Here is a 26,352-nt window from a genome sequence, read left to right as displayed (position 1 = left end):
TTAGCCAGCTGGACTCGGTTTAGATGATCCCACTTTTGTTGGGTCAACATCCAAAGCACCATAGTCAGGAGCTAGTTGAACATATGCTTTATTCTCTTTATCAGGCTTGATCAGGGTGTTGACCTTGACCACATCAATGTCATAGAGCTTCTTCATAGGCTGTTTGATCTGGCTCTTGCTGGTTTTGACATCCACAATGAATAGAAGTGTGTTGTTGTCTGCTGTCTTCTTCATGGCTGACTCGGTGGTCGGGGGCTTGATGATGGCATAGGGGTCAAACTCGTTTCTACTGGGGGCACTCTTTTGAGGATATTTTGGCTGCCTTCAGAGCCACAGTGTCTTAGGCCGTCAAAAGGTGCTTGATATGCAGACCTTCTTTATGACTATCTTCAAAAACACAATCTTCCGGAAAAAGAAAGAAAGAAAAAACACAGAGTTGGAGGGAAAGACTTTGTAGAACTAAAGGTAAGAAAGACAGGCAGTTAGAAAGGTAGCAAATAGAAAGAAGACAATGGAGACGTTCCTTGGCAGAGTAAATACTTCTTGCAAAGGCCCTATGGTGAAGAGGAATTTGCCAAATTTGAGGAACAAAACAAAACAAAACAACAGCTGGAGCTGAAGTGTGGAGGGTGAGGGAGAGGGTGAGTTTCAAAGATTAGGTAGTATCTTGCAAGCCATGTTAAGACATCTGAGTGCTATACTAAGAGCAGTGGAATCAGATGTTTAAGCAGAGAGTAACATGATCTGAGGCTTTGCATGGATCATTCTGAATAAATTAGAGGGGTCAAGCGTGGGCCAGTTAGGAAATGGTTGCAGTGTCCATGCTGACGATGAAGGTGGCCTGAATTAATATGGTGGTAGAGAAGATTTGAGTTTCATTTAGAGATGTAATCGAGAGATATTGCTGTGGATTGAACTTGGAGAGGGTAGGGATTGTGAGATGTATTGGTTTCCTACAGCTGCTGTACAAATGTGGAAAGTGAAATAAAATGGAGCCAGTTATGTCAAGGGATCTTAAAATGGAGCCATGAGGCCATTAAGGAAATGGACCCTTTGTACATTCTCACTGGGTAGAACCATGAACTTTTGAACTGGGCCAAATCCCAAATATTCCAAGGACTCTACAACACGCTTTTGCTTAGTGATGGTCTTAGCAACCATTTATGTCTACCAAGACGTTTTCTGCCATTAACACTAACCAAAATCTTTATAAAGACCTACACAAGCATTCCATTTTGTCTTTAAAAACTCCCTGGCTTCTGTTCCCTAGTGGAACACAATGTGAATTACTACCTGCTCTCCAATCTCTGCTCCCCAAACCGTAATTCTGAGACTCCAAATAAATGCCTCTGTTCTATTTTGGCTCTGCCTCTTCTCTTGGTTGACACAACTACCACAAATTAAGTGGCTTAAAACAACAGAAACTTATTCTCTCATAGTTTTGGAGGCTAGACGTCTGAAATCAAGATGTCAGAGCGCCCAGCTTTCTCTGAATGTCCTAGAGGAAAATCTATTCAATGCCTTTCTCTTGGTTCTGGTGCTTATTTTAAATAGGTTAAATTTCACATGACAGTGACATGCCCAGGTGGGGAGATCAAGCAGGTAGCTGGATAGACAAGTCTAGAGATTTCTGAGGGGAAATCTGGACAGGAAGCCCTATGTTGAGGGAACTGTAACCTGCTGAGGGACAAGCAAGGGAGTACAGAAGAACTGGTTGGTGAGAACAGAGAGAAAAGCCTAGAGCCCCAGGGGACCTCTGTTCAATGTCTCAAGACAGAAGAGAGAAAATCAAGGCCAGTGTTATGCTAGTAAATGTTTAACAACTAGCTCTCCAGGGGTGGGGAGGGAAGAGGAAAGCCCTGCTTTATGAAGTTGGCCAATTCCCGTGGTGTAAATATGGTGCACATACTCCTACTATGATCACAGGCTTGAAAAGTCCTGAAAATTTAAAAACTGATTGCTTACAAGCTGGAACGAGCTGGCTCCAGCCCATCCCTGAAGTCAAGGCCCTGGTTCGTGGTACTAGCTGTGTAAGCTGAACCTTACCCTTTCCGGGCCTTTGTATCATTATCTAGGAAGTGAATGGCTGCTCCTAGTGGTTTCTTCAGGGCGCTTTCCTGCTCTCACATAGCATAAACCCAACAGTCAAATTTGGTTCGGTTTTGATGGTCATGGGCCCTTGGAGGCCCATGTGTATGGGCAGAGTATGTGGTATTTTCCAATTAAAGAGCTTAATGGGTGAGGCCTAAGTCGTGACACTCCCAGTCTGTGCCCGTCAGCTCCTGGCTTTCAGATGTATACACACACACAAAAAGGAGGAAAACTGGAAACTACCAGCTCACTCTCTGGAGTCCTGTTGGCAAGTTTAAGCTCTATTCGTCTCTCCTCAATCTGCCCTGCCCTCGCCCCAAGAAGTCACCTCCAGGCTTCTCCTTAGACAAGGTCTTCCCTGGGGTGTAAAGAGATCCATGGAAGCCCTAAAAGAGGACCCAGGCCACTTAGAGGATTCTGAAGTCCCTGGACCCAGAGCATAATCCAGTAAGGAAAGGGATGTGGGTTCTAGTGGTGACAACCACTTGGCCCCTTGAGCTGGGAGGGGCTTCTCTTGCCCCTCTCGCCTAAGGGGGTTGCTGTCAAAACGTGTGGAGTATATGAGATAAAGTAACAGGAAATAACCTACTACTCATGGTGGTATTTGACCAAAGGGGTTCTTTCTATAGGAACATATATATAAATATTAAGTGCATGCTTTATACTGTGGGAGACACCAGGCCTGGGTAATACACTATCTCTTCTCTCATAGGCAGGACAAACTTGTTGAGGAAAGGAGACACTTGAAAAGTGTAACCGATCCAAAAGGCACTTTTCTGAAACGTACAAAATGGTACACACCCTGGCTCTGTGGAATGCAGAGAAGTGGGGGGAATTCGAGCTGGGAAGCTCAAAGAAAACCACCCAGAAGCAGCTCTGGAAATAGACAGACAAATAAGGCATTCCCAGGCCGCCCTCAGAAACAGTGAGCAGACTATCACAGAATGTTAGAGTTGGACAGCAACGGTCGGTAAACTGGAATAAATAGTACTGACAGCTTCGTTCTAGCTTTGATGCTAGCAAGTGAAGAGCCACTGAAGATTTGCTTTCTTTTCCTGATAAAATAAGTCAAAAAAGTTACTCAGAGACTTTTTAAGTTTTTTGGCATGCAAATGAACCCTTTGCCAGGGAGATAATCCAAAGGCTGTTAATGAGCCAAGGCAAAAAAGAGGATTTATGAAAGAGAGGAGAAAGGAAAGAGAAAAACTATGAATGGTCTGGAGCAGTGAACCTTGGGTTACTTGTTTTGGGCACACAATTTGCTGGCAGGTGGCTGAAAGGTCAGCTGGACCATCTGACCTTGAGCAGACCAACTGGGCATCGAATACAATCATTTTATTTCTTTATGGATGTGGGGAAAGCCCTTGAGAGCTGACGTGTGGCACACACACACGTCTGCATAGCTCCTTCATTAACATCTCCACCTTCCTTAGGCCACAACACACCATGTCCCTTTTCGGAGGTGATTTAGGACAGCAGAGGAAACTTTGAAAATCGGGCAGAAAATCACCCTTTTAATACAATTTTTCTATGGGGGGTATTACTTCATTGTCTATTTCATATGCTTATTTTGCATAATTATAATTCTGGTGAATACATAATATTCATATAAAATCTTGGTTTTTATCTTCTGTTACATCATTGCCGTCTGAAGGTTTCTCTACAGCTTCACATCACTTCTTCTCACTCCTAGCACCTCAGGGGGTTTTCAGCCAGCAGTTAAATGCACACCAAAAAGGGGGGGAAAAAGCAATATTTAGAGAAACAAAAATTCATAAGAAGCAAGAAAGAGGTCTTTATATAGTTGAAAGTTTGCTTGTGGAGGAGGAATCTGGCTTGCTCTGAACGGTCCCAGAGCTCTCAGTTGAGACTAAGAGGCAGAAGTCACAGGGAGACACGTTTCGCCTTGCAGAACGCACTGAGAACCAGGCAGGCTCTCTGGGTGGTGAGTCCCCGTCCCTGGAGGAGTTCAGGTGAAATGGGAAGCACCACCTACCAGGGATGCTTCTGCGGGTATCTAAGCCTGGCTCATGGGGCAGGAGGGAATGGCTGCTCGGAGCCTGACATTCAGCTTGTTGGGCTGCTCTGGTTTTCTATGGTTGTGAGCAAATCCTCTTAAAAAATTAGTTGCTTGAGGGGTGCCTGGTGGCTCAGTCGGTTAAGCCTGCGTTCAGCTCAGCTCATGATCTTGGGGTCCTGGGATCGAGCCCTGCATCGGGCTCCGTGCTTAGTAGGGAATCTGCTTCTCCCTCTCTCTGCTCCTCCCCTGCTTGTATGCTCTCTCTCTTTGTCTCTCTCAAATAAAAAAATAGTTGCTTGAGACTGCAATAATCATTTGATTATTCTCTTTCACAGCTCTGGGGGTTGACTAGGCCCAGCTTGACAGCTCTTGCCAGGGTATCTCACGTTATACAGTGGCTGGGGTTGGAATTATCTTGAAGACTCCTCACTCCTATGCCTGTGAACTGGGTTGGCAAGACTCAAATGGCTACAGGACTGGAGTTCCCAGCATTCTTGGGCATCTCTCTCTCTCTCCTTTTGCGTGATCTGTTCAACACTGTGACTTCAGGGGAGTGGACCTCTTACATGGCGGCTCAGAACTAGAAATGCATGTGTCAGGAAAAGGATTGAGAGAGAGCAAGAGAGTGCATTCATGCATGTGTGCCAGGCAGAAGTTGTGTTACCATCATGATTCAGCCTTCAAAGTCACATAGACTCTCTTCTGCTGTCCTCTGTTAATTGAGACAAAGACCTGACCAGTTTCAAAGGAAGAGGAAATAGACTCTACTCTTGATGAAAGAGTGGAAAATCCCTTTTTTATTTGTATGTATGTATGTATGTATGTATGTATGTATGTATTTATTTTTTGATGTAAAGTTCCATGATTCATTAGTTGTGTATAACACCCAGTGCACCATGCAATACGTGCCCTCCTTACTACCCATCACCAGCCTATCCCATTCCCCCACCCCCTCCCCTCTGAAGCCCTCAGTTTGTTTTTCAGAGTCCATAGTCTCTCATGCTTCATTCCTCCTTCTGATTACCCCCCCTTTCTTTATCCCTTTCTTCTCCTACCGATCTTCCTAGTTCTTATGTTCCATAGATGAGAGAAACCATATAATTGTCTTTCTCTGCTTGACTTATTTCACTTAGCATTATCCCCTACAGTGCCATCCATGTTGCAGCAAATGTTGAGAAATCATTCTTTCTGATAGCTGAGTAATATTCCATTGTATATATGGACCACATCTTCTTAATCCAGTCATCTGTTGAAGGGCATCTCAGCTCCTTCCACAATTTAGCTATTGTGGACAATGCTGCTATGAACATTGGGGTGCATATGGCCCTTCTCTTCACTATGTCTGTATCTCTGGGGTAAACACCCAGTAGTGCAATTGCTGGATCATAGGGTAGCTCAATTTTTAACTTTTTAAGGGACCTCTACACTGTTTTCCAGAGTTGCTGCACCAACCTGCATTCCCACCAACAGTGTAGGAGGGATCCCCTTTCTCCACATCCTCTCCAACAATTGTTGTTTCTTGGCTTGTCAATTTTTGCCATTCTAACTGGCGTAAGGTGGTATCTTAGTGTGGTTTTGATTTGAATTTCCCTGATGGCTAATGATTTTGAACCTTTTTTCATGTGTCTGTTAGCCATTTGTATGTCATCATTGGAAAAGTGTCTGTTCATCTCTTCTGCCCATTTTATGATTTGTTTATTTGTTTCTTGTGTATTGAGTTTGAGAAGTTCTTTGTAGATCTTGGATACCAGTCTTTTAATTTTATTTATTTGAGAGCGACAGCGCATGAGCGGGGGGTGGGGGGAGCAGGGGGAGGAGCAGAGGGAGAAGGACAAGCAGACTCTGTGCTGAGTGCAGAACCCAATGTGGGGCTCAATCCCACGCCCCTGAGAACATGACCTGAGCCAAAATCAAGAGATGGACGCTTAAACGACGGTGTCACCCAAGTGGCCCGGGACCAGAGGTATTCTTGTGTTCACTTTGGAAAATGCAAACTGCCCCCTGAACTTTCTAGAGGAAGAGTTTTCTCACATTTCTGGGTGGGATGTCAAAGCGACATAATCATAACTCTCTCAAGGTGCCTCAAGCTTCTGGGGCCAGAAGACCTCTAATATAAAGGTCATCACAGAGGTCTGTGGTCTTTATGTGAGGAGACAATACTTCTTATTTTCCCCAGTTCCTGAGATCAACGAGAACTGAAGAAAGTGGAATAAATAGGACTGACGACATAGTGACAGTTATAAGTAGTGCAGGGAGCCAGACATGGGGCTAGGTGCATATCCCTCTCCACTGGGATTCCTATGGAGAGGGAAACACTATCAGGACCCACTGATTAGCCTTAATCATAGGTTGGGAGAGATGGATTGTATATTTCTATCCGTCTGCATCAGTGGGGGAATCAGGTTCAACTGCTAACAGCAGGGATCCATTTGCAGTAGCTTGAACTCACAAAGGTTTATTATATAAAACACAGCTGAAAATCAGCTGGCTAGGGCAGTTCCACAAAGTCTTCATGGGTCAATCTTCCCTCTATTGTTTTGCTCCATGTTCTTGCTCTATTTTTCCATTTCCATTCAAAAGATCACCTCATGGTTCAAGGTGGCTGCTGGAGTTCCAGCTATTATTTCCACATTCCTGGCAGCAGGAAAGAAGGAAGCATATCTCAGTGTCTTTTAAGTAGGCTTCTCAGAAGTCTCAAACTCTATTCCTGTCTATATCACTTTAAACAGCACTTAGTTTTATGGGCTCACATAGTTACAAGCAAGCCTGGGAAATGGAGTTTCTCTGTGGGAGATGTCTGAGGTCTTGCTCCCTAAAGACAAAAAGGGAAAATTAGTATTTGCCTTATCTGTCAAATTTCAACTTAAAAGATAAGAAAAGATACCCACCCAGTTACATGAATCATAGAGACCTTTCCAGTGACATGTAATTGTGCTAACATTTCTTCTTTTTGAGTGCCTTCAAGAAAGGAGAGATTTAATTCAATATTTCAAAATCTGAGATGGGAAATAGATTTTGTGGAATCTATTTCCATTCTGAACAGTTGATGACAGCATACAAATCATGTTTTCAACACCCTCCCCCCCCCCCCCCGCCACTTCCCCAATTTGCCCTTTTGGTCTAAATGACTAAAGTCACAGCTAATGCAAGATATAAGAGATCAATTTGAAACTTAAAGGATGGCACTGACTCTCTGAAGCATTCAACGAGCTGAGACTCTCCTCGAGGTGCTGGCAATTTAGGTAATTGTCGCTATTAAGACATTTGCTCAGTGTTACATACACATGAATGTACATGCCCGTCCACCCAGATAATGTCAGGAAGTATTTTCCTAGCTTCTCCACCTGCAAACCTCTGACACTTAAAGGCCCAGCTGAAGTCCCGTTTCATTCCTGAAGCTTCTCCCAGCACGTGTGCCCTGTCATGTCTCCCCTCTCTGTACTCAGGGACTGATTCGACTGTTTGCATTTAACAGTTAGTACCCAACATTTAACCAACATTAAGAGAATGTCTAACATGGTCCTAAACACTTTGGGACTTCAATGTGGCCTGCTAGTGTCATATGTAGGATTCTTGTCTCCCCAGGTTGAGTGTGAGCTCTTTGAGGGCCTCATACTTGTTTTGTATCATTCCATTTTAGGCATTAAATACTTCCCAATTGATAGAGTCCTGTAGATTGCTCTGGCACTAGGCATCAGAAGCCAAAGGAGTATATACTAACCAGGTCATGGAATGTTTCCACTAAGGAAAAAAAATCTTACTCTAAATCTTTTTTTTATTTTTTATTAAACTCTATGCCCAACCTGAGGTTCAAACTCATGACCCTGAGATCAAGAGGCACATGTTCTCCCAACTGAGCCAGCCAGGCACCCCCTTATTCCAGCAAATCTTTGAGTCTCAAAACCAAACCGTAACGCACATTCCAGAAGAGCTAGAATGCAAAAGACAGATAATACCACAGGGTGGAATCGTGCAACAACATGGATGTATCTTATAAACATCATGTTGAGTGAGAGAAGCCAAGTGTAAAGTAAGCCTCACTGTTTGGTTTCATTTATCCACATTTCAAAAACAGGCAAATGAATCCATTCCATTAGAAATCGGGATCGAGGTCGCCTGGAATGGGAAGGGGTTGCCCATGGGAAGGGGCTCAGGGAGGGTTTTGAGGGTGCTGGGAATGTTGTGTTTCCTAATCTAAGTGATGGCGACATAGGTACCATGAAACACAAACTGAACTGTATGCCCATGATTTGTGCATTTTTAAGTATGTTATATCTCGATAAAAGCATACTAGAAAACAAGCCCAGAAATGACGAGCTGTGGGATACAGTAGGTGGTCACCCAGCCCAACCTGCCCACGTGCTGCTCCTGGCCACCACAGAAGGAGGGACTTGCCAGAAAACCTCCTGACCTGCTTGTAGCTCTAACAGCCTATGGTTCTATGATTCTATTAGGAGCCCACTGGAAAAAGACTAGAAGAAAAGTTCTTTGATGCTAAGCCACAGAAGGAAATTCCACTCGGCAGGGAGGAGCCCTGGGGCCAGCAGTCCTCTGGGCCTGAGCCCCCTGGTGGGTGTCCCAAGTCCTGGGAGCCATCCATGTGCAGCCGTGCAGAGCATCCTCGACAGAAGAGCAGAGAGGCTGGGAGGCTGGCTCCAGCGGCACTTCCTAGATGTCCTCCTCCCCTTCTCTTCCGTCAGCCTCTGTCTCCCTTACCTTGTCAGCGGCTTTCCCGCCTGGCACCCCCTGGTTTTGGGGGCTGACAGTTGGTTGGGAGAAATGCCCCCCTTTTCTCTTCCCTCGTCGGCATCTGTCTCAGTTCTTCTTATAATGGCTGCAACTGTGAGCTCACACGTCCTTTGTGTGGTGCGTTCCTCACCCACCTAATAGCTAAAGTTGCCCTGTTTGCTTCTCCAGGTGGCACACAGCATTTCAAAGTTAAAACCATCAAACACTCCCCCTGGTCTGCATTACTTCTCAATGGCACACTGAGTCCATTCCGATGGGCTCCACTACCCTGACAACTCAGAAAAACTCATCGAGGGGAAAAACAATCAAGAATAGAGGTGCTACAGATGGGCAGAAGGACCAAAGGGGAAGACGGACATTGAGTAGCACCTCCCAGCCCATCACTTAGTTATTAAGCACTCCCTGCTCACACCTGCAGACAGGTTACAGCCCACGCAAACAGCGCCAGGTGTGCCCTCCACAAGCTCCTGACCTGAAGGGGCTGCGGGATGTGGGCAAATGTAGAGGTAATCAACAATGAGACGTCGCAAATGAATAATAATGCAGCGATGAACTGGAGATGACACGCGGACACAAAAAGGGCACGGGGGCCCCCGAGACGGTGCCAGCTGCATAAACAAAGCCTCGTGGAAGGCAGACAGGTTAAAATTGGAAACACTTTCAGTGCAGTCCAAGTCTGAGGCTGGTTGGAGAGATTAATGGGGCATGTGGCAGGCTGGCTCCATAATCATGAAATATAGACAGCACAGAGGTTGGCTCTGTGAGTTTCACTTGGGGGCTTTTCCTGTAGAAGATGATTTCCTAGGAAGGGGGATTAAATAAAGGTGACCGTGTGAAGCTGAGGAAATTCTGAGCAAGGAGAAGTCAGATCTAGTCCGTGGTGGAAGAGTTGTCAGGATAAAAATCGTGGAAGTTCTGCCACTCATTGTAATTGAAGCATTCAAGGACTTGGCCTTTTCCCCTCCTGTCCCCAGTGCACGGTCCAGGCCAAGTCCTGCCTCTTTGGGTCTGATGCGCTCACTGGGACTCCAGGGGCTGACAGCGGGGGAAGTAAAGAATATCAGTTTATTCCCGCCTCTGATGTAAAACACCAGTCATAAAACAACCTAATCCAACCATTAAAGAATGAGCCAGACGTGATGGGACCCGTCTCATCAATTTTTAATTTGTGTGATTTTCTGGACTGCAAACCAACTGGGTATAATAGAGAAAAAGCCCAAGTGCTATGGGAACTGCTCAAGTATAATACTCGTGATGCTCGAGACTAGATCTCACTGTCCACTTTAAGGATCATTGTCTAGAAAGCCACCAAAAGATGAAAACTGATACAAAGCTTAATAGTAAACGTTGTAAGAGTATATGCTTTTATGGGGTAAACAGGGGACGAGCCACAACGGTCTAAGCACTTGACAGGTACTTTTAACCATAACCCTGTGATGGAGTCACTATAACTGCACGTTTTAGAGAAATAAAGAAAGAAGAGGGATGTCCATTCATTCATTCATTCATTCAAATATTTTTGAGCTCTTGTTGCACACAGGAAGTCGGCTCAATTGCAGGTTAGTGCTGAACATCTAGATGGGTCTCATTTTAACTTAATCCCCTCTTTGAAAGCGCTATTTCCAAATATAGTCACATTCTGATGTACTGGGGGTTCAGGCTTTAACAGAGGACAGAGGTAGGAAGGCCATGGACACCACTCAGTCCATTACAGGTGGGAAGACAATTTGATGTCTTTTTTTTTTTTAAAGATTTTATTTATTTATTTGACAGAGAGAGAGACAGCCAGCGAGAGAGGGAACACAAGCAAGGGGAGTGGGAGAGGAAGAAGCAGGCTCATAGCGGAGGAGTCTGATGTGGGGCTCGATCCCATAACGCCGGGATCACGCCCTGAGCCGAAGGCAGACGCCCAACCGCTGTGCCACCCAGGCGCCCCGACAATTTGATGTCTTGACCAAGGTCATGGGACCGTGACTTCATCCCTCCAAACTGGGGCCGGATGGTTTCTTTTTCCCAGCAGCATCAGGATTCACAAAAAGTCTAAATCCTGAGTGTGGCCCATGGAGGGCCGTGGAGAAAGTACACTGAGGCAAGTTCCCCCATTGTGACCCCACGGTACCGCAGTACAATGACGGCTTGTACGGACCAAGGGAAGCAACTGTGTCCAATTGCCCAGACTGCTTGCTAAAAACACTGAAAAGGAAACATCTGCTTATACTATATTTTTTCTTTCTTTTTTTTTCTCTGAATGCTTCAAAGGTGAATAAAGTAGATTTCAGTAACCCTGCCACACAAAGCTGGATTCATGCCTTCTGTGCCTGTCACATTCATTCTTGCTCTGGGGCACTTCAAACACTGTTGATTTATTCTTCCATGAATCTGAATGAAGGTAACGCTGTGGAGCCAAGTTGTTCCTGCTCTTCGGGGTGGGATTTCACGGTCTATCTGCCAACTTATTAAGAGCGCCCACCCCTTCCAGTTTTCCGGATTTATTCTGATTGTAATTTCTCTTAGTCTTCTTAATCTTGAAATAAAGAGCTTTTGGAGCCAGCAGTGTATTATGTCCACCACAATATTCATTTACTTCAATCCCTCAAGATGATTTGGAAGAACATTTTAAAATGTGGAAAAAGAAAGGGAACGTGGCTGAGCATTCACAATGCATCGCCTGCACAACGCTCTGAAAATGCGTTCCCCACTTTAAATTTCCTGATCCCTTTAGAAGGCAGGGAAAAAAACAGTTCAGATGCGGCTGGTCAGAAGAAGATAAAGATCCTTGTATGTTTCTATACAATGTTTCTTTTCAAACCCTTTGTAAATATCCAAGATTTGGAAACCCAGGTACTACCTGGCATCATCATTGCTTGTCTGGACAGCCGGCAGATAATTTGATGCAACATCTAGCTCCCTCCTGCTGTAAGTTAAAAGGGCTGCCTTTGGTAGAGAACAAGGAACAACATCTGCTTATTCAGGAGAAGCCCCCTTTCGTGCAGAAGAAGAAGCTGTGGGATGTGCATTCTGTGCCGAGTTCAAACAGGGATTTTTTTCTATCACTTAAGAGATCATTTTACATCCCATTGCCTCATGTTCCTTCCCATTAAGATGGCAATGCTTCACCAGGTTCCTTGCTCACAAGAGTCTTAGGCAGAACAATTAAGGGTTAATTAATTAATTGGAGGACAACCAAGCAAAAGAGATAATGAGGATTTCTACTGCATTTCCTTGGCTTTGGGTAAGGCCACCGCTAAATCAATTTTAATCAGAAGCTTCAGCCTCAATTTTTCATTAGTAGTCACACTTCAGGGTTTAAAATGAACACGAATCCCTTGAATATAATTTTTCCCAAATCAGATATTTTATCCCCCTGCAAGACTGATCTCTATTAACTACTTCACTGGGTTAATCAATAAGTTACCTTGCATTCAATTTCGTAGTTCTGTTGTGAGTCAATGAAAATGACAAGGTTTTTTTTCTTTGCTATCTAATGTGGGGTTTTTTTTTGTTGTTATTGTTGTTGCATGCACAAGTTAAATGGGAGAAATCCCATAGTTCAATATGAATTGGCTCATTTCCGTCTTTTATCTTCTGAGATAGTTCTGGCCAAAACCCAGGACAGAATAATGACAGACCTTGGATGCAAAGTCAATGACTTACAAAAAAAAAAAAATCTCTGACCACCTGCTGATTATCCAAATGCTAGTTTTCTAGGGTGAACATGACCTGTTTTCCGCCCCATCTCCCTCCTGGTTCTCACTGTATTGATGGAAGATGGGCTGGAGCTCACATATGTAGACCAAGAGGGATGCATGAATGGATTTGCTCCCTGCTGCTGGGAGAGCTGGTGCCAGTTCTAAGCTCAGCCCCAAAGAGCTCTAGTTCAAGTGCCTTTAATGTTCTGGATCAGTGATGCCCTGGTGGTGGCTGAACTTTCATTTCCTTACCATCTTATTCTATTCTGAACAGATCTCTCGTTCGTGGCCTGGAGAATGCAAGATGGCATTCCTCCCCCTTACCGAACAACCTGCTTTCCCCCTCTCATGGCCACAGCGGATCACATCACTTTCTTCCTGAATGTAGAAAGCCTCTAACTTGGGCTAGAGGTACAGTCTGCACTGTTTCCAGTTTCCCAAAGAAATATGCTACTTCAGTCCTCTGAAGAAACCTATTCCTCTGCTCCGTGCAAATCAGCAACTTTTTATTGAATTCATTCAACCAATGTTTATTGATGTTAAACACGAGACACAACTAGAAACAAACTACTAGGAACAAAAAGAAGGTATCGGACACAGTCTGCCTCAGTGAGGTCAAAGTTAATCTAGGGGAGGAGAGAGCATAGCAAGGCAAGAAGGTTAAGCCCAAATTCATTGGTTTGACCTCTACCTCAGAAATCTGGTCAAAGACTGAGTGAAGAGATTTAAAAAAAAAAAAAAAAGTCCAAGAGAATAGGAACAGTTTTCTTTGGGGATAAAATATTCAAAGTCTGAATCTGGGAATACTCAGAATTTATATTCTTAGAATAGAAATTTCTGTACTATCATTGGGTTCAGAAGAATTTATTTTTTGGTAAACTCTTACAGATAAATGTCAAATTTCTTCTAACTAATAATGGAATAGAGGGGCCTCAGACATAATCCAACCCCCTCATTTTAAATATTAGAAAAACTGAGCTCCCAAGCTAAATGATTTGCCTAAAATCATGTTGATTAAAAAAAAACATGGTGGACTGCGTCTAGAGCTCAATTTTCCAGCCCAATCTCATGTTACTTCAGAATAAAAAATTACTATGTATTTGCTGTAATTTCCCAACACCTTTTTTTTAATACCGTCAAGTCCATGGGGAAATCTTTAAGCTACATTAATAGACTTAATTAAAATATAACTTGATAGATTGTAAAATGGTCACAAATTGTTTCACCCTATCACCCATCAAATGTATTCTTTACTTTGTGACTGGCTTTAACTAATGGGCATGAACAAAAAGTGAGCCTAGCTGAAGCCTCAAGGGAGCTCACCCTCTGGCTGCTGTTGGAACCCAGCCTCCCTGTGAAGGAGTGAATATAGCTTGTTCGACGATGTGAGGCACATGGACCAGTCAGGCCAGTTGCCCCATCAGCCAACAGCCCAGGCAGCCCTCGGCCAAATCACCAACTGGCTACAGATGCATGAATGAGCCCGGCTGAGCTCAGCCAAGCCTAGCACAGAAAGACACCCAGTCACCTCCTGAGCTATATAAATGCTGTTAGATCCCATAAAAGTTGGGGTGGTTCATTGCAAAGCAAAAATTAGCTAATATAATGAATATAAGAATGAATAATAATTATTGGAGCAGTGAGCTATAGAGGGGAGAGTGCACTGTTGCTGGTAAATGGGGAGAGGTTCCTTTTGCAACTTACACTTTGTATACAAGAGAACAGAGCTTTAATGCCGAATTTGCTATTTTATGAAGGAAAAGGCAGAAGTTGTATGCTGTCCTTTCTTCCTTGGAGAAACTTCCTCATGGGATGGATACGAGTTCTCTTTTAACGTGTTTCCTAATTTAATGTCAAGCCTTGGCCAATAACTGGCCACTAACTAACATGAAATTGCAAATGAAATTTTCTATTAAGAGCACAGACAGGTGCATACACATGCACACACACGCGTGCACACAGGCACATACACACCCGATGCTGGCAGAGGCAGGATTGTGCCTCCTCTTACAGGATCATTTATCCGGGAGACTGCATATTGTGATCTCTTCCAGCCAGAGCTCTGTTTATTGTGGATTTCTGCCAAGATAACCCTTGGCATTCTTCAAAGATTTCTCTTTTAACAAGAACATCTCTGTAATGCAATATGCTTTCCAGGGGTTGAAATATAACCCTGATAGAATATAAAGATAACTCCTTGTAATAAATAAATGCGACCCTCTTTCCTGTGTTCTTTGAGAACAAAACTTAAACAGTTTTTAAAGTCTATTCAGAAAGAAATAGGCTCCTGACAATATTTGGTAACTTCTCCTTCCCACTGCACAATCTTAGGAGTTATGGGAGAAATATAGATCTAAAGACAAATACATAATCCATTTGGAAAACAAGAAAAGGTGTTTTCGGTAGATTAGAAGGAAAATAAAATTGTACTATAAAGAGTAAAAACCCACGTAGGAGAGGACTACTGTAAAATGTGGGGGTGCTTCCAGCCTAAGGTAGCAAAAATGGGAATGGACAAGGACCTGGTGAGGTGGCTTCTGGATCACTGTTAGGATAATGCCAAAAGACAAGCCAGATGGTTGGCCCCTCTTCCCCGTGTAACTTCCCACCGGCTAGATGGTGCTCAGTTGGACTGTCTTAATCTAAGTAAAGTCAATCTGGCAGCTAGATGGGAGAGGCAGAACGTAATCATCAGGAGGATAGTGACCAAGAGGAATATTGGAAATTACTCATGTCCAGAAGATGATTCATGCCTTGCCCACCAGCACACACTGTGCTCCCTGTCTACACCCAAACCTGGACAGTGATGGCAGTGCACCTCACCTAGAAGCAGAGCCTTCTCATCCAGCATAATCAGTCATGGGGGCCATGACAAACAGACAAAATAGTCCCAGAATCAGGCCAGCAGGAAATCAGAGCAAGAATCTGTAAACATTTGCATGGATCAACAACATGGAAAAGGCTCACCGAACCCAACAAAGGAGAGACACAGTTAATACAGCAGACAGGAGAAGCTTTGAGAATGGTTATAATGCCTACTCTTAGGCAACTCTAAGAGGACACCGTAGTCATCAAAAACAATCAATGAGAGATCTAGGAAATTTAAAAAAATGTATTCTTAAAATTAAAAACCGAGTAATGGGACGAACAGTAACACAGACATTGACGTAACAGCAATTGGTGGCCTGGAAGAGGAATTCTGCCAGAATGCAGGACAAGAGGACGAAAAAGTATAAGGCATAGAAGAAAAAGCAAGGGATTCGGAGGAACAAGTCAGAAGTGCCAACTTTATCTAGGAAGAATTCTGGGAGAGACTAGAGTGGATGGTGAGCATGAGAACACTCAAAACCATAACAGAAAAGGAAGTCCCAGAATGAAAGAAAACAGCACTTGAACTGGGAAGCTTAGCTGTGCACTACCGACAAGAGATATAACCATATAACCATTGTCGAAGGTTGAACATAAATACATATAAAATCTCTACTGGGTAAAACCTACCAAAAGAGAGCTGAAGAGCAGTATTTCTAGGCAAATTAGAATCAGAAATCATTACAGGGACAGGAGGTACAATAGTCACAACTCTAGGTCCCTTATTTCCCTGCTTCAGAATATTTAAACAAAAATGAATAGAAGAAGAAAAACTTTAACAAATTCATCCCAACTGATACTAGTGATTACATCTGGGGAGGGGGGTGTGATTTGGTTAGACAATAAAGAAAACTTTTCTAAGTCTGTATTACGTGAAATGATGTTTACAGGTTAGATGTATCCATATATTAATTTTGCATTTAATAAATTTAAGAAATAGCAAATATATATAAATATATCTCTATATATAGATATCTATCTCTGTCTATATAAATATATTTAATTGTGCCGTACTTCATAGTACTTTGCATATTTAAGCCAGGAATAATTCCAGTCCTAGCCCAAACCGGCCTTTCCCCCTCATTTGCTAAAACCTTGTTAGTCTCTGACACACAGCTTTCATCACTAAATTTCTTGCCTTTCTGCACTGTTGTCTGGTTGTTGTTAAGTGAACATCAGTCATGTAACTTCAGTTGGAAGTCTCTAGGATGAGAGGGATTTTTCTTATATTCTTTTTTTTTTTTTAAAGATTTAATTTATTTATTCGACAGAGGTAGAGACAGCCAGCGAGAGAGGGAACACAAGCAGGGGGAGTGGGAGAGGAAGAAGCAGACTCGTAGCGGAAGAGCCTGATGTGGGGCTCGATCCCATAACGCCGGGATCACGCCCTGAGCCGAAGGCAGATGCTTAACCGCTGTGCCACCCAGGCGCCATCTTATATTCTAAATAAGAGCAGAATATTATTAATAGATTTAGAAATAGTGTTTTGTCCGGATGCCTGGGTGGCTAGTCAGTTGAGCGTGTGCCTTTGGCTCAGGTCATGATCCCGGGTTCCTGGGATTGAGCCCCGCATCAGGCTCCCTGCTCAGAAGGGAGCCTGCTTCTCCCTCTGCCCCTCCCTGTGCTTGCACGCTCTCTCCCTCAAATAAATAAATAAAATCTTAAAAAAAAAAAAGAAATAGTGCTTTGTAATGAGTGCGTATTATGTGACACTTTGTATTATCTCATTTAATCTTCTCACTGGCCCTTTAGAATAAGAACCATACAGGTCCCATTTTACAGATGAGGCAGCCGAGGTTGTTTTAGGCAGATTAAACAACTTGTCCCAATTCCCAGAGCAAGTAAGAACAGAAAGAACCAATATTTGAAAGGAGGTCTGCTTGATTCAGTATTGTGAATCTAAACCACTGAGAACGGGTCTGGGCACAGAGAACGGACTCGACAAAGGTTGCAATGGTTAATGGCTAATTTCACATCTCACGGGCAGTCCTGTTTCATGACATCAAGCCCTCCTATGACACCAGGAGGAAGGATCAGAATTGGAAATTGCGAAGTGTCATAATTAACAGTTTTATTTTTTTTAAAGATTTTATTTATTTATTCGACAGGATAGAGACAGCCAGCGAGAGAGGGAACACAAGCAGGGGGAGTGGGAGAGAAAGAAGCAGGCTCATAGCAGAGGAGCCTGATGTGGGGCTTGATCCCAGAACGCCGGGATCACGCCCTGAGCCGAAGGCAGAGGCTTAACCGCTGTGCTACCCAGGCGCCCCTATATTTAACAGTTTTAAAGAGGGGAGGATCCCAGCCATCATTTTACAGGTGAGGAAAATGAAGCCCAGGGAGGTAAGCGAGTAGTCCAAGGTCACAGAGCTCGATCCTGGAACAGCTAGGACTGAAGCGAAGTTTCCTGGAGCCCAGACGCAGCAGGATGGAAAGCAACGTCAAGGTGGACGGCCACGTCAAAGGTGTGGCTCCTGCAGCTTCTAAGCAACCCTCCTGCCGCGTGGTGGGCTAAGCTCCTCCAGCTGCGTTGTCCTCACGCCCCTGGATTTCCAGTCCCCGCCTCCCAGACCCCGCATGTAAATCGCCTCGCGGTGTCTTGAAGGGGGCCACGCGACTCACCGCCCTGGGCTTTGCCAGAAGGAAGGTGCGAAAGTCAGAGGTGATTCCAGGAGCAGAAAGCAGGACCTCAGACATTAAAAGAGGCATTGAGGGGCGAAAACCAGAGGACAAGTCACAGGTGGAGAATAGATCCTGAGAGCATCCAGACAGCAAAAGAAGTGGGGCTGTCCACGAGAGAGAGTAGCTTCAGACAGCGACACCCAGAAGGTCTGCATGAACCCGATCCTGGGAGCTCCAGCCAGAGTTCCAGGGCTCCCGTTTCTCCTCCCCCGCGTGGGGGTGTCTGGGAGTCGTCACGGTGAGAAATACCTCACTTTGGCCCTTGTCCAGGGTCCAAGCTATAGTCGATGAGGTGACCTGTGAAGTAAAATGGCTTTTCTTTCTCTTTCCTTCTTTTCTTTTTCTTTTTCTTTTTCTTTTTCTTTCTTTTTCTTTCTTTCTTTCTTTCTTTCTTTCTTTCTTTCTTTCTTTCTTTCTTTCTCTTTCTTTCTTTCTTTCTCTTTCTTTCTTTCTTTCTTTCTTTCTTTCTTTCTTTCTTTCTTTCTTTTGATTTTATTTATTAGAGAGAGAACTCACACCAGCGGGGGGGGGGGGAGCAGGGGGAGCAGACAGAGGGGGACAAGCAGACCCCCCACTGAGTAGGGATCCCAAAAAGGGGGCTCGATCCCAGGACCCCAGGATCACCTGAGGCAAAGGCAGACGCTTAACCGACTGAGCCACCCAGGCACCCCTTTTTCTTTTAAAGAATACTTAAACGTTTTCTTTAAACTGTGTATTTCAGACCCACAGAGGTGTTTCAAACATGAAACCATGAACACCTGCATACCCTTTATCTAGACTCCCAGTGTTTTGCCACATTTCTCTGTGTGTTTTTTCCTGTTCTTTTTCTTGCTGAACCACTTCAGAATTTCCATATATGGTAACTCTTTTTTTTTTTTTTAAGGATTTTATTTATTTATGTGACAGAGAGACAGCCAGCGAGAGAGGGAACACAGCAGGGGAGTGGGAGAGGAAGAAGCAGGCTCCCAGCGGAGGAGCCCGATGTGGGACTCGATCCCAGAACGCCGGGATCACGCCCTGAGCTGAAGGCAGACGCTTAAGGACTGCGCTACCCAGGCACCCCCATATATGGTAACTCTTAACCCCTGACTACCTCAGTGCACCTATCCTGAGCACAAGGACATTCCCTTGTGTAATTAAAACACGATGACCAAATCCTGGTTATTTTACACCGGCACACTATTATTATCTAACATACAGTCCATATTCAAATTGTACCAGTTCTTTTAGTAATGTTCTTTATAGCATTTCCCCCCCTTGATCCAGGAACCCATCTCACATCCAGTGCTGCATAGCGTTGACATTTCTCTTTAGGCTCCTTTAATCTGGAACAGTTCCTCAGCCTTTGTTCTTCATGACCTTGACATTTTGAAGAGTACTAGTTGTCCCTCCTTTGGGGGTTTATCCAGTGTTTTCTTGTGATGAGAATCATTCGGTATTTATGGCAGGCCTACCGCAAAAGTGAGGTTGTGTTCAAGTGAAATGGCTTTAATCACACTAATTTTATATGATATAAACCCTGTCAGATATGCTGCTTCTTGAGTTCAAGGAGTGTAATGCTAAATGGCACTAAATGACCTTCGAAGCGAGCCCCGAGGAGGGAACAGCATCCCCAAAAGGGAGGTCACTCTGTTGGTAGTATTCTCAATGGCCTGCCCATTCAGTATGCAAAGCAGCTTCCTCTCAGTCCAGCTCATATCACACTGACCTATTTATTTCTACCACGACCACTGAGCAGCATTGATTTCTCTACAGAAAGGAGGAGAAAACCCTACACTGAAAATTATTCCCCATTTCAGTCTGCCCGTAAATGAAAATATGAAAACTCTCATTGTCAAACACAACCACTTCCCTTCGGAAACATCATAGTCTTCAAAGAATTTGAGGAGTTGAAATAATTAAATCAACTGCCTAGTTTTCACCACTGAAATTTTAAAAATGATGAGGTAAGCATGTCACCTTTATTTATTTATTTATTTTAAGATTTTGTTTATTTATTTGACACAGAGATAGAGACAGCCAGCGAGAGAGGGAACACAAGCAGGGGGAGTGGGAGAGGAAGCAGGCTCCCAGCAGAGGAGCCTCATATGGGGCTCGATCCCAGGACTCTGGGATCACGCCCTGAGCTGAACGCAGACGCTTAACAACTGAGCCACCCAGGCGCCCCAGCATGTCACCTTTAAAGACGGCTATTTCATTGTGTATTTGTAGCATGACCAGATACCCACCTCCTTCACCATATTTACCACCAAATGTTTTAGCTGTTTCCAAAGATGGTTCTAGCAATTAAGGGGAAATGAACAAGAATGGAAACTTGAATGAAGACATAGAACCAGAGGGTCTCATACAAACATAATGTTCCACGAACCGAGAATATGGTTAATTTAACCCACCGCACATAAGGTGGCCAAAAAATGAACTGTAAACCATGAAACTTAGGAATTACGCCATCTACTGTATGTGATTCCCTGTCCCAGTGCCCATAGCCTGCTGCCCACCTCTTGTGAGTCTCCATAGAACTCCATCTTTCTTCTGCTCCTGTCCCCGAATGTAGACATTCCTCCAACATGGAGGTGATAGACATCCTTCTTTCTATATATGCCTTGTCTCTCAGGGTTCTCATTGACTTCCACAGCTATGCCCACCATTTTTCTACCAGCAAATCCCAGATTTATCTCTCCAGTACATTCCAGATCATTGTTGGCTGGAATGGTTTTGGCAATTTGAATCCTTCCTAGAAATCCTCAGCAAGCCTAGACTAGTTTGTCCAGATGGCAAAAGGCCCATGATTTCCCATTATTCAAAAAAGTCTGTTAATTTCTGAAGGGCAAGGGTTATATCTCACTTCATTTCTTTATGATAGAATAGGCATCCACTCAGGCAAGTTTGAAGTCCCATAAACTTAATAGAAAATAAAGACTTGGGGCGCCTGGGTGGCACAACGGTTAAGCGTCTGCCTTCGGCTCAGGGCGTGATCCTGGCATTCTGGGATCGAGCCCCACATCAGGCTCCTCCGCTATGAGCCTGCTTCTCCCTCTCCCACTCCCCCTGCTTGTGTTCCCTCTCTCACTGACTGTCTCTATCTCTGTCTAATAAATAAATAAAATTAAAAAAAAAAGAAAATAAAGACTTTATTATGGTAGTAGATATACACATAACGCGTGGCTATTTCTTTTCTTTTTTTTAATGATTTTTTATTATATTATGTTAGTCACCATACAGTACATCCCCGGTTTCCGATGTAAAGCTCGATGATTCATTAGTTGCATATAACACCCAGTGCACCATGCAATACGTGCCCTCCTTACTACCCATCACCGGTCTATCCCATTCCCCCACCCCCCTCCCCTCTGAGGGCGTGGCTATTTCTGTGTTGTAAACTACCCCAAAGTTAGTGGCTTAAAACAATAACCATTTTCTTGATTTGTAATTCTGTTGGTTAGGCCCAGGGCTAGGGCTTGTCTAGTTGGTTCTTCTGGTCTTAAGCATGCATCTGCCGTCAGCTGCTGAGTTGGCCCGGGTAGAAGGGCTTCGCTGTTTATCTCTGTTCTGTGGTCTCTCATCCTCCAGGAGGCTAGCCTGGGCTTGTTCTCATGGTAAGATGGAAAGGATCTCACAAGAGCAAAAATAAGTGTTCAGGGCGCCTTGACTCCCACTCCTGGAACTAGCACACAACCGGTTCTCTTACCTCTAATGGCCACACAAATCAGAAGGCCAGCCCAGACTCAAGGTCTTCATCTCTTGATGGAAGATGCCGCAAAGTCACGTTGCCTGGAGGTACGGATGCAGCAAGGGAAATTATTGTGGCTATTTTTGCCAACAGTTTACCCCAGTGAGTAATGGTGTGCTAGTGGAATGCGTCTCTTTGGTTTTTTTTTGTTTTTTTGTTTTTTTTTTAAAGATTTTATTTATTTATTCGATAGAGATAGAGACAGCCAGCGAGAGAGGGAACACAAGCAGGGGGAGTGGAAGAGGAAGAAGCAGGCTCATAGCAGAAGAGCCCGATGTGGGGCTCGATCCCACAACGCTGGGATCACGCCCTGAACCGAAGGCAGACGCTTAACCGCTGTGCCACCCAGGCGCCCCGGAATGCGTCTCTTTGAAGTGTGCTTAAAGAGAAGATACACAGACAATGGTAGGCAAGCAACAAAGCCTAAATTCTTTTTCTGTTTTTGCATAAACCACCGTAAGCCATGACCTCATCCTCACTAAATGGGCTTCAGGCTGCGGCTTCACAGGAAAGAAGTTAGAACTGCAACTGCTCCAGAACAGCTGAGACCCAGTGGGGGCCTGCCTGGCCCCTGCTGATTCTCTGGAAGTTGGAGGTTATGATAACCACAGCAAGTAACGCCTGAGATAGCAGTCCGCAGATCTGGCCTGGAAGGGCTCAGTTAATCAATCACTTGTCTGAATGGGTGACAGAAATGCTCAGCTCAGTAGGACGGCGAAGGGGAGTTAAGACTTCTAGGATGGCGCGTTTGGTCATTCCTTTCCAGCCTGCCCTGTTGCTATGACAACCGAAGGCTGCCTCTTAGATTCATCAAATATACGGGGGCACATCTGAAGTGCAGAACTGCTTTGATGGAGATTTTTTTTTTCCTAACTTGCAACAGGCAGGTGGTACTTCCTGATTTTTTTCACTGGCGGTCCTGAATGAAAGTTCATATGCCGATCAAATAATATTTAGGCTTTCTCAGGTAGTTAGAGGAAGGTGGTACTAATGCAGTGTTTCTCAATCCTGGCTGCTTATTAGAATTCCTCGGAATGCTTTTCAAACATATTCGAGCCCCACAAGCAAGAAATATCATTGGTTTAGGGTGGGGCTCTTTTTTTTAATTTTAATATTTTTTTATTATGTTAGTCACCATACAGTACATCCCTGGTTTCTGATGTAAAGTTCAATGATTCATTAGTTGCGTATAACACCCAGTGCTCCATGCAATATGTGCCCTCCTTACTACCCATCACCAGCCTATCCCATTCCCCCACTCCCTCTCCTCTGAAGCCCTGTTTTTTTCTCATAGTCCATAGCCTCTCATGTTTCATTCCCCCTTCTGATTACCCCCCCTTTCTTTATCCCTTTCTTCTCCTACCGATCTTCCTAGTTCTTATGTTCCATAGATGAGAGAAACCATATGATAATTGTCTTTCTCTGCTTGACTTATTTCACTTAGCATTATCTCCTCCAGTGCCATCTGTGTTGCAGCAAATGTTGAGAAATCATTCTTTTTGATGGCTGAGTAATATTCCATTGTATATATAGACCACATCTTCTTAATCCAGTCATCTGTTGAAGGGCATCTCAGCTCCTTCCACAGTTTAGCTATTGTGGATAGAGCTGCTATGAACATTGGGGTGCCTTAAAAGGTTAAAAATTGAGCTACCCTATGATCCAGCCATTGCACTACTGGGTATTTACCCCAAAGATACAGACATAGTGAAGAGGAGGGCCATATGCACCCCAATGTTCATAGGGTGGGACTCTTAATGATTTTGTTTTTAAAGCTGTGCAAGTGACTAATGTGCGTCCGGGGTCTTGAATGGCTGTACTAACGTAATGAACTCAGAGTCATAAAGAACGATGTTGTCGAAAAAGCACTTGTAGAGGTACATTTGTATTTCTGTATGTTTGTATAGGAATTCTGGCTCCGCCACCTTCTAGCTGTTTGGCCGTGAGAAACCTCAGTGTCTTCATCCACATAAGGGCACTAATAATACCTACTGCATACCACTTGTGAGGACAAGAGATAGCATTTTAAAAGTGTAGAATAAAGAAAATTAAAAGAAATGTCAAATTGTAGGAATGGCGAAGAACAAAGGAAAGGGCTTGGAAATGGACCTCCTTCCTCCTCCACCACCACCACCCCCACCTAGCACGATGATCTGCCCCTAGGTGGCACCAGGACCCACCTGCTCTATTAGTGATGACAACACTGGACCCATAGAGGCTACAGGACTCAACTCAAGGGCCCGTAGTCTGATGAAAGAGGCAAAACCACCAGGCTTGACCCAAGTGCTGGGAGCAAAGGGTAATCATAAGTTCGGTCATGGGGCAGCATCAGTTGAGGGACCTTTCTGGGGAGGGGGGCAGGGGAGAGGGCTGCCTAAGCCTATTCTGCATGGGGCGAAGCTGGATTCATCTCCAGGGTACATTGGGTCCTGTTAGAGCTCCATGCCTAGTTGGCCCGAAGTGCAATGAAACTAATGAAAATTAGTGTCCAACGTGCAAAGATGCTGAGCTCATCATTAAGTGGTTCAAGTTCTAAGTGCTGGAAGCATTCAGAGCAAAAGGACGTGGCCTTGAAAGATAAATAAATCTTGGAGAGGCAGAGGGAAAAGTGAAAGGGAAGGGCTTTTCAGGAGCCAAGACAAAGAGGAATTGGCTGGCATCTTGTGACTTGGGGAAAATACCGGCTGGAACCAGAGAGACACTTGGGGAAATCAGGTTAGACAGGTCACCTGGATCCAGACGTGGGACGGCCTTGGAGTCAGGCAGAGAAATTCACATTTGAAATGAATGGAGAGAGGTGGCCACTGAACATTTTTGAGCAGAGGTAATGAAAGGATTTATTTCAGCAGTAGCCCTTGAAGAAGCTGGAAGGTTCTTGTGGGGACAAGTGTGTGAGATGCAAGAGAGGTTTATTTGAAAGGAAAATCAGCAGGACTTGGTTCCTAACTGGAGATGGGGAATAAGAGAGGAAAACCGTATCTAGCCTGAATTAAGGAAGACAGATGGTCAGCTTCTAGCATTCTCTATCTAAGTTCTAGACAGTCTCAACTTAGGCCGAACAAGGGAATCATCTGGAGATCTTGTTAAAATGCAGACTGATTCAGTGTGTCTGGGCCCACATTCTGCATTTCTGAGTAGCTCCCTCGTGAGGCTGCTGCGGCTGGTCCACAGATCAACCACGCTCCAAGAAGATAAGCTTTAGAACAACAGTTTCCAGCTTGACTGTGCACGCGAGTCTTCTGGAGAGCTTTTCAAAACCCAAACGCCCGGGACAGACCACTTCAGTCAGGATCTCTGGAGTGGCGGGGTGTAGACATCAGGAGTCTAAAGCTCTCCAGGTGGTTCCTTGGCACAGCTCTAGGATGCTCTCGATTTCAGAGGTTAAAAGAACACATTTGAAATGTCTTCAAAGATTTCCTGGATATAGTCCCCAGGGCGAATGACTTCCTCAAGATTTTTTTGGAGTGGTTCCATAAATAGCCTTTTTTTTTTTTTTTAACTTGTGCACTTCCCATCATCAGCAACGACAAAAATCGAACTGTCCCTTAAGATGCCAGGTACCTGAGCAAAACAACGGCAGATCCTTAACGCCACTGCAGCGAGTACGTTTTTTTAAACGGCCGAGTGGGAGACGTCTTGCAAGGCCTGCAAATCCTGGTGATTTATGAGCACGAATGCGCAGGGCACAAGCTGCTGAATTGCTTCAGCTCATCAAAGAAGCTTCTCTGCGAGTTATTTTGAAGACTTCCTGCTGTGTCTTCAGTCCTCATTTCTGTAAATCCATCTCTGAACGGTCAGGCCTTCTCTGCTCCCAGCTCCAGCAGGGGCCTGGGCTCAGCCCTCTGCTCCTCGTTAATCTTTACCAGGCTGCAAAAACACACAAGGCAAATCTTATACTGAGTAGCAATTAAGGGACTTTACAACAGACTGCAAATTGTAGCTTTAAAGAGCGCTCCTCCCAGGGCTTTCTCGCAGCGCCCTGAGATTTATAGCAAGTGGCCTTCATTCTGGTGGGTATTAGAATTACACAATGCTGGCGCTGGGCAGAGAAATTTAAGAGGCGGGGCATAGACCCTCTCCAAATGTGCAAGCCCCTTTGAATCTGATTTCTGCTGGGCAGCCTGGCTGAGGTAGAAATAGAGCAATCGCATTTCCTCCTGTGTGCATAGAGAGGCAGTGTGGTATCGTGCAAAGATCCCTAGTTTGGGAGCCCGGGGACCCAGTTCCTGCTTGAATCTCGTGTTTTAGGAGCTAGCATTTTCTCATTATGCAATCTGGAATTAGACTGCCTTTTTGGAGGGAATGTTATGATCGGGGATATGCTGGTAGATGTTTGATACCTAGCTCTGGTGGGCGGAGGGGGCCTGATCTGTACTGTTTGCCCCTTTGCATGGTATAAATACCTCCACGCTGGCCCATTTCAGACTCCTAACCTGACAGCCTTGAACCTGCAGTAGCAGGCCATCTGGAGCGTGCCCACTGTCCGGATCCAGTGACTCCAGCTTACGGAACTTCAAGGACAT

At 44.5% G+C, this 26,352-nt stretch overlaps 1 pseudogene; it reads right to left on the bottom strand.

Moving 5' to 3' along the window:
• LOC148108069 (large ribosomal subunit protein uL23 pseudogene) lies at positions 1-26,352 on the bottom strand (annotated as a pseudogene).

This window comes from Ursus americanus, chromosome 22 (genome assembly GCF_024610735.1).
Source record: "Ursus americanus isolate L20-20 chromosome 22, mUrsAme1.1.p, whole genome shotgun sequence".
NCBI lineage: Eukaryota > Metazoa > Chordata > Mammalia > Carnivora > Ursidae > Ursus > Ursus americanus.
This window is presented reverse-complemented; position numbering and strand designations above follow the sequence as displayed.